Below are 9238 nucleotides of genomic sequence, written 5' to 3' on the forward strand. Positions count from 1 at the left end.
AAGGTCTGCAGGCCTCAAATAATGGTGGATCGTGGTGCTCAAACCAGCAGCCCTCAAGAACCGCCACGAAGAGCAGGAGACGGGGAGCATGGAATGACCATGTCTCCCAGAGACCCTCAGCCAATCTCACACGGATGGTTTTCTCAGGAAACGACGGCGGTACAAGGCCTCTCTAGGCAGAATTCTAAAATGGACCTCTTGAACCTCCCCGCCTCCAGTGGCTCCCACCCTTGTATAATCCCCTCTCCTTTGAGTATGGGAAGAACCCGTGACTATGATGAACTATCACTCCAATAAGTATGTTACAGGACAGGACAGCAATGGGCTCATTCTGGGTGGGCCTGATCTAATCAGGTGACCCCTTTAGAAGCAGAGAGTTTTCTCTGGCTGGTCGCAGAAGAGGAAGGCCGAGTGCCATGCTCCCGATGGCCTAGAAGAAAGCCAACATCCATGTGAACCGCCTATGGGGACCACCCGGCAAGAGGCCCCTGGAAACTGAGAGTGACCCCCAACCAACAACTTACAAGAAGATGGAGCCCCGGTCCTACGGCCCCAAAGAACTGAATTCTGTCCACTTCCGCTGAGCCCGGAAGAAGACTTCAAGCCTCAGAGGAGAACCCCAGCCCCGGCCGACACCCGACGTGGGCCCAGCGAGACCCCAAGCAAAAAGTCCCGTCTCACGGTAGCAGGGTTTCAGACCTACAGAAGTGCGAGATGATAAATTTGAGTTGTTTTGAGTTTCTGAGTTTGTGACAATCTGTTACACGGCGAAGGAAAACAAATCCATGGGGGGGGGGGGACCACGGGTCCACACCGGCCGTGCTCGGCCGAGATGCCCTCAGATGCCTTTGGTGGGGTCTGTGTGCCCTCCCCAACTTCCGCGCGCGCTCAGTTCCAACGGTTCACACCTGCAATTCTCCTCAGCTGGCGGACCCGGGGTTTCTGGAGTTGCTTTATGCAGAGGATGGAGAGCTGAAAGTGCCGGAAGTTTCTGTGCCCCCAAGGAGACACTTGGTCAAAGACGGAGTGGTCTGGAAGCGTAAACTCCAGCTCCCTTGCCTCAAGTCGGGCCAAACCCGAAGGATAACTCCCACGCCAGAGCTTCCCCGCACGATCCAGCTGAGGTAGGACGTGGCCTCCCACCCCGCCTTGCCCAGCATCCTCCCCCTGCCGTTCCACCCCCACCCCTCACCCCTGGGAACCCATCCTTAAGAACGATTTCGTGTCCTCCTTCCGGGTAATTCCACCTCAAACAGTCCGTTACCCCTTTTCCTCCGTCCCCTGCTCCTCCTCATCGGGTGAGAGGGTGTGTGTGACAGCACGTCACAATTGCCAACTGGCGCCACGTGACTAGCCTTGTGTGCTGCTTTTCTTCTGCCCTCCCCCTTCAGTGTTGGTGTGTCAGATATCAGATGACTATCCCAGCGGCTGGCCATTGAGTCCCTTGTCGGGAGGAAAGGGTCTTGGTTTGGGAAAAGATCTTGGGGGGGGGGGCAGAGGAGTCACTGAGGGGATTCTTTAGAGGGAGACCACTAAGTAAAGTCAGTAACATGCCGGGCGTAAGGAATGAGCTAGAAGTTAGGGCAGGGAGGGGAGAGGAGAGAGGAGAGGTAAAGGCTGGCAGTGGGGGAGAGGGTGGCTGGATTGGCATCCACAATGGTGACACTGTGCAGGGAGAACTTGGCTCTTGCAAGGCGAATTGTTGGCCTGGGTCTCATGTCACCGCCCCCTCCCCCCCGCCCCCCCCCCCGGGCCCCCCCCCCCCCCCCCCCTCCCCCGGCATAGCCTAGAACCTCAGGGAAGTCAGTCAACTTGGGAGGGTGGTTTTCAGGAAACCAGAGCAGACCTGAGACAAGGACTTGGATGATCCCCAGTGAGGGGGTGGGAGTGAGACAAAGAGCCAGGAAAGGATGTGGGCAACTGGGGCCCCATCGTGCAGAATTTTTCGGTCAAAGGATGGAAGAGCTAAGGGGTTTTTTTCCAACAGCCCTCATTGGTTGAGAGTTGCTCCGGGTGTGTTAAGGTCCTGGAACTTCGGGGCTGAAAAGCTCTCACGGGGCCAGAGAAAGGCCCGGAATGGCGCGCCAGGGAGGTGCGGGTACCGGAGGCGGGAAGCTGTGAGCGTGCTCGGGGACGGCCCACCACAGCTGCGGGGGGAACTCAGAGCTGGGCCGGAGGGGCGTGCGGCGGGGCGCGGACAGCCCCTCCCTCGTCCTCACCCCTGTCAGCCCAGCGCCGCACCCTCTGCTGTGAGTGCTCCTTCCTGCCCGTTCCCAGCCACTACTCAGGCCCACGCGACCTCTCTCCCGGAAACAAGAACGGACTTTCTGACTGAATCTGGCCTCCCCCCGAAATAGGGTTGACACCCCCACCCCAAGTGGGAATGTATCCAGGCTTAGGGCCTATGGTGGGGGGGGGGGGGAGGTGGGTTCATTCCGGTTAAGTGAGGTTATGGGGTGGGGCCCTAATCCCACAGGACCGGTGTCCTTAGAAGAAGAGACACCAGAGAGCTAGTTCTCTCTCTCCGTTTCTCTCTCTCTCTCTCTCTCTACCTGTCTCTCTCTCCGTGCACGGAGGAAAGGCCATGTGAGGACACAGTGAGAAGAGAGCCATCTATAAACCAGAAGAGAGGCCTCGGGAGAAATCAACCCTGCTGACGCCTCGCTCTGGGACTTCCAGAAAGGCAAATGTGACCCCTTCACTCCCCAGCGCAAACAGCTCTGAGAGCTCCCCGGGGCCTCCGGGGTCTAACAAGGAGCCTTGACCTTGGCCCTGCAGCCCCGCACACTCCACGGATGTGTCCAGGGTCGTTCCCTGACGCTTCCTGGCTTCCTTTAGGTATCCCAGCCACCCCAAACTATGTTTAGCTCCTGCCTTCTGCCATGTCTTAAAGTGCCTTTCTCCCTTTTTGCCTCCTGACAAATCCTTGTTCCTCCTCCAAGGGTCCTTGCCTCTCCCCTGGCTCTTCCAGCCAGAATCTTCTATGCCAGGACCCTCCCCCGGCTTCTCGCATCCACTAGGTATTGGGCCTGTCCCCCCACCTGTCTGCCTGCCCTCCTCCAGCATCAGGACCAGCCTTTGAGTAGATGCTCGCATATATCCTCCATTAGGAAGGAAGGAAGGAAGAACTGTTCTTTCATAGGTGGTTGAGTGTTACAATGGAAAGGAACTTTACTTTTTTTTTTTATTTTTGAGACACAGAGAGAGAGAGAGAGAGAGAGAGAGGCAGAGAGAGAGGGAGGCACAGAATCCAAAGCAGGCTCCAGGCTCCGAGCTGTTAGCACAAAGCCCGACGTGGGGCTCGAACTCATGGACCCTGAGATCGTGATGTGAGCCGAAGTTGGACGTCCAACCTACTGAGCCACCCAGGTGCCCCTGAAAGAAACTTTAAAGATGCCATGGTTCAAGTTCCATATTCTGCAGAAAGGATAGTGTAGTGGTGGTCAATCCCCCATCCCCCACACTCTTAGGCTTTTCTGTCCCCATGCAGTCCGGCCTGTGGGGCCGCTGTCAGGACCTTGGCTTAGGCTAGGCGGGGGGGGGGGGGATTATCTGGCTTCTGGCATGTGTTCTTTGCAGCAAGCCAGAAATTCGAGGAACGAATGCCTCCCGCCTCTCCAGGAGCAGCCGTCAACCAATGACTGACAGGACTTGGTGGATAAATACCCCGGCTCCGTCTCCGCCTCGTCTGGCTGTCGCTGTGGCATGTTCCGGAAGGGCCGAGCTCAGGCTGCCGGCAGTAGTGATAATTCCCCTTTATTGATTTCCTTCTCTTCCCAGCCCTACTTCTCCACCTCCCTGCCAGTGTTTCCTGAGATCACCTCCCAAATAAACCCTTTGCACTTGAATCTTTGTTTCCGGGTCTCTTCTGGGGGAACCCAAGCTAAGAAGAGACCGAGGCTCAGGGAGAACAAGGAACATGGCCAAGATCACACGGCTGTTCAATGCCAAAGCCGGGTCCACGCGTATGTCTCCCGGCTCCTCCTGCCCACAGTTCATCCTGCTGCTCCGTACATGGGACCCTTCCAGAAACCCCGGGCTCCAGGCCCAGGGTATGCAAACCTTTCCTCGTGTGAACCAAGGAAAGAGGCTCTCACCCTTAGTGAGGGGGGGGGGGCCGGCCTGTGATTCGGGTGCCGGGACTAGGGCCCCATTCTTTCCCTTCACCACCCAGCCCCGTGCTGTCACTTTTAAACCACTTCTTGGGTCCCCCGGGGCCCCAAACTTTCACCTCCCGATGCAGACAACTCCGGCTGGAAGAGGCTTTCTTTGGAGAACCTTGAAATGTTTAAGCTTCACACCCCGACCTCAGCCCTCACCCCCACCCCTTTCGGTTTCAGGCTGAGCTGGAAGGGAACACCCCACTGGTTTCCAGCTGAAGATGTCCACTTCTAAGCCAAAGACGGTGAATCTTTTATTTAAAGGCCCATTTCAATGCCCTTGAGCTTTAAGGAATTAACACAAAAATAATCTCTCATACACACACTCGCGCGCACACCCTCACACCCCACAAGAGACACATAACACACAATACACACTACACCAGCACAACACATGTGATACAGGCTACACACGCGGGCTACGTAATGCACACCAACAAGACACACACAGGATGCACACAACCCACATAGCAAACAGCACACACATACACACAACAGCACATACATGGCACAGGCACGCGGTCACGCGGGCCACCTTATTTCTTTCAGTCCCTTCCCCACCTGGGCAGGAGGTGACATCTGGAACAGGCATGGCACCAGCTTATGATCCTGTCAGCACGTCTGGGCCCCACGGAGCACGCTGCTGAAGAGCAGGTTATTCAAGTTCATTTCCGCCAGTCATTTTAACCGACTTTCCTCCTTTCTTTCTCATGCCTCGGTATTAATTAGCCCCGGGATTTAAATCTGATGCATCAGGCAAAAACAATTCTAAATGCTCTTGGAGAAACAAATTCCAAATTAGCTGTAGCTGAACGTGCATCTATTTGAAAGGCAGGCAGCATGAACACTGACATTCTGAGAAACAGAAGCGAAAGGCCACGATCAGAGGTGTTTGTTGACTGCCTGGTTCACAGCCGGGCCCCGGCGGAGGCTGCGGGGTGGACGTTCCTGGGCCACAGGAGGGTAGGAAGGAAAAAATTAGTTCTACGTCTAGGTTACAGGTAAGAGGGGGGAGGGGTGACAGCCGCTCCGTCTCCTTCCGGCTTTCCAGTCCCCGGCTGGTTCCCGTCTTTGGAACAGCCCTGCCTGGTAGTCTAGGGAGATCAATTCTCCTAAGGCTGCCGGAGGCAAAATGCATCTCCAATTCCTCCCTGCTTCTAGCAGTAATGTTCATCCCCCTGCTTCCCGCTCTTCAGAGTGGCCCTCGGGGTAATGGGAGGGGGGGGTGGCCCACCTGGGGGACCGGTTCCCGTAGCATCGCAGTGCCTGACTCTGCCTGCCGCTGGTCTCCGACGGACTCTTGACGCTCTCGTCTTTCTCCCCCCCCCCCCCCCCCCGGAAAGACTTCAGGAAGTCCCTGCCTTCGGTGCAGGGATGCGGCGCTCTCGTGTTTTCTGCGTACAGTTGCCTAAGTGGTTGTATCAGCGGGAGCCGATCCGGGGAAGCAGAACCACCGTGAGGGATCCCGAGAAGGGGGAGATGCTATGGTCCGTGGAGATCAGCCCTGGCGCAGCGGAGGGGGCTGGCTCAGCTGTCTGTGCAAGGCTGCTGCGTGGGTGCCCGGGGGGAGGGCTCCGAGGTCAGCACGGACAGAGGTCGGGAAGGAAAGAGGGTTGCGAAGCAGGGGAGGCCAGGGACAAACCGAACCTGGGAGGACGAACTGCGACCCGCGTGTATCTGTCACCCCCTCCAACCTCAAAGACACGGGGTGCCCTCCAGCGCGCGGCGGCACACCCACAGCCCCGGCGCTCTGAGAAGCCGAGCGGGGAGCTGTGGGGGCGCTGGAGGGGCTGCGGGCCCGGCTGCCACCCTCACCAACGTGGCGAGAGAGCGGACGGTGACACGCGTGAGCTGCGACGGCCCCTGCCCGACTCCGATGGTCGGACCATGAAAATGGTGGCTCCTTCGCTTCCGCCTTCCAAACCCCCCACGAACGTCTCCTGTGGCCAACCCCGACCGAGAAACATACAGGACAGTGAATTCTGGAACATGTAACTCAGTCCAGTTGACACAGTGGTCAACTGGATAATTCCTTCCCCGTTACCCAACACTCTTCAGTCACTCACATTTGTGCCAGCTAGTAAGTAAGCTGGGTTACTGGTGCATTGGTCAACTACTGCGGTGGAACAATCTTAAAATCATGGCAGCCTCCAACAATGAACTTCTTACTCACAAGTTCATGAGTTGGCTGGGGGACACGGCTCCACAAGTCTCTCAGCCGCTTCCCAGGACCAGTACAAGCTCGGACATGTTCTGCTCACGGCAATGGCAGAGACACAAGAGAACAAGTAGAAACTCATGAGGCCTCTTGGGGCCTAAGCTCAGACCAGGACCCTGTCCCTTTCGCTGCACCCCATTGTCCAACCAAGTCATATGGCCAGGCCCAAAGTCAAGGACGGGTAACATACACTCCACCCGTGACAAAGTCATGGCAAGCATATGGATGCAGGCAGGGGTGAAGAACTGGGGCCAATGATTCCATCCACCACAGGGGACAATTCCCTCCATCTGGACATATCTCTCCCACCATTTCCGGTACTAAGCCGAGAACAGTCCCTGTGTCTTTCAACCTCTCTTTCTTCAATTTGCTCAGTTAATGAACCTCAGGCCGCTTCCGTCTCACGCTTGGGTCCACCCTTCCGCCTTCCTCTCTCTCGAATCTTGTCTGGCAATCACAGCTGGGGAGAAAATCTCTTTTCCTTTTTCTTCATTCTGTATCTGAGCTCAAAAGACACGTGATGAGCAGGTGAGACTCGGCAACAGATACAGCTGAACGCAGGAAAAGAAAGGCTGTGAGTTTTGAAGCGAAATTAGATAAAATAAAGAGTCCGTGTCCTCAGTCGCTAACAGCCCTTGGAATTGTCTGGAAGTGCCATCCATAATCACTGCAAAGTCTCCATGTGCCTCCTCAGACCCGGCTAATTAATATCTGTTTTTCTTCAAGTCCCGGCAGTGAGGTATAAGAAACTTTCTCCGTTGAAAGCCACTGTTTGCGGCCTTGGCGTTTAATACTAAGATTACTTGCTACTCGTTTACAGTAGAGGAACCGATGAGTTAATGCACAGAATGTGTTTGGCACACAGTAAGCACTCGACAACTGTTAGCCAGTTAAGAGCGGCCAGAATCTTCATTACAAAGGCACAGTGCTTTGGACAGCTACTGCTGTGTAACAAACTGCCCCCAAGATATAGTGGCGAAAAGAAAAAAACAAAACGAAAAAACAACGGCCCTTCTATTAAGCTCACAGACGTCGTACATCAGGAATTCAGACGTGATGTAGCAGGGTTGGCTTATCTCTGCTCCACGATGACTGGGGCCTCAGCCGGGAGGACCCGAAAGGTTAGCAGTCCTTGAATGACCGTGGGCTTCTCAGCCATCTCTCATCTCTACCTCTCTCCAGCATGGCGGCCTCAGGCATCTTACATGGCAGCACAGGCCTCCAAGAAAGAATGTTCTAGTGAACGAGGCAGAAGCTGCAATGGCCTTTTAAGACCCAGCTTCCGAAGCCACGTTAACGTCACTTCTGCCATACTCTATCGATTGAAGCAGTCGCTACCCCACAGGACTCAAGGAGAGGGGACACAGACCCCACCTCTCAATGGGAAGAGCATGAAAGAATTTTCTGCCATGTTTCAAAGCCACCACTCAGCTATTTCTGGTACATTGACAGTTGAATCGGTTTTTGTGGGTTGACTGGGAACCTCAAGATTCTCCCTAGCGGTGTTTCTATGGGAACTGTGTTTTTACGTCCAAAAACCAGACTTGCAAGTTAACTTTGAGACGCAACTCATTCATAAAGTAGAACTTTCTGAATTGTCATTCCCCCATAGCTACTGATATTATAAATTGTCATGGCTTATGGAGCACCTCCTAGATACTAGACTCTGCTCCACACTCTACATGGATCGTGTCACTTGGTCCTCCCGACAATGCTATAGATGCTATCGTTATTTCTATTTCACAGATGGAGAAACTGAGGCTGAACGGGTAAGTGACAAGGCAAAGGTCACGTAGCTGGGACTAGGACACAGATTTTGAAAGCGGGTCCGTCTGATTCCCAAGTCCATGCTTAACTACCACAGTGTACCGACCCCGTGAATACTATTTGAGTGAAGGAAAGTTCTGGAGATGTGTAAAGGCCAGGGGGCTCTCTCCAGGGGAGTGAGCCTAATGGGGAAACCGTCAGGTGTGGCCACAGTCCCCACCATGTGTGACCTGTTCTTACGCTAGCAGGTCGAGGGGCACCAAAGGGACTGCCCTTCCTTCCCATATGGATCCGGGTCACACAGACCTTCCACGTGGTCCCCACCCATCTGTGCCCTTTAGTCATCCCTGCCTGCCCCTCGGCTCCCAGGCTTCTCGGTCCCCACCAGCGCCATCTTTCCCAAACCAGAGCAAACAGGGCCACACTCAGCTTTTTGTCCGAGGCATGGATGGGGAATGAACGGCCGTTTTTGTCCCTGGCTGTACAAAGCCATTTGTGCCTGGGGAAGCTCTGGGAGGGGGGTTGGGCAGGAGGCGAGGCAAACACAACCCCATTCTCCGGGGCTGCTTACCAGACAGCAACTACACGCAGGCGGGAGGCAGAGCCCGGGCTGGAACCCAGAGCCCGGGGGCTGCTCCAGAGGAAAAGAGGTTGTCGCCCTGGTGGGCGTCCCCAGGGATTTAACAGTCAAGTGTCTGTGTCACCAACTCCAGCCCCCACCCCTCTCCCTGTTTCCCCGGCACCCCTCCTCCGCCCCCATCCTGCCATTTGGGATGAGAAAACCCCCTTGTTTGGGGTCTTTGCAATAACGTTGAAAGCCTTTTTTTTTTTTTTTCCTTCTTAAGAATTCATCTTCGCATTCCAGAGGGGGCATTTATCACCCCGTGCCCAGGCTGCAGACATGTCCCTCCTTCAGATCCTCCTGCCCAGAAAGGCGGCCTTGTCAGACACATGAAACCAGCCCCTCTGGACATCTGGACAAGGCGCAGCCCTTTGGCTGAGCACGAGGCCGTCCTGAATGCCACAGACAGTAAAAGGAGAGCCCTTGTTCCTGGTCCAAATGGCCCAGCTAAATGGATGCAGCTGAGCATGG

At 55.3% G+C, this 9238-nt stretch overlaps 1 long non-coding RNA gene across 1 annotated transcript; it reads left to right on the forward strand.

The window, feature by feature from the left end:
• Positions 1-933: 933 nt before the first annotated feature.
• On the forward strand, positions 934-3848 carry LOC121026079 (uncharacterized). Its single transcript, XR_005788256.1, has 2 exons — positions 934-1124; positions 3580-3848. It is a non-coding gene; the product is annotated as an uncharacterized LOC121026079 (long non-coding RNA).
• The last annotated feature ends 5390 nt before the right edge of the window (positions 3849-9238 follow it).

Source organism: Herpailurus yagouaroundi, unplaced genomic scaffold (assembly GCF_014898765.1).
Source record: "Herpailurus yagouaroundi ecotype Mexico unplaced genomic scaffold, PumYag 67793, whole genome shotgun sequence".
Taxonomy (NCBI): Eukaryota; Metazoa; Chordata; class Mammalia; order Carnivora; family Felidae; genus Herpailurus; species Herpailurus yagouaroundi.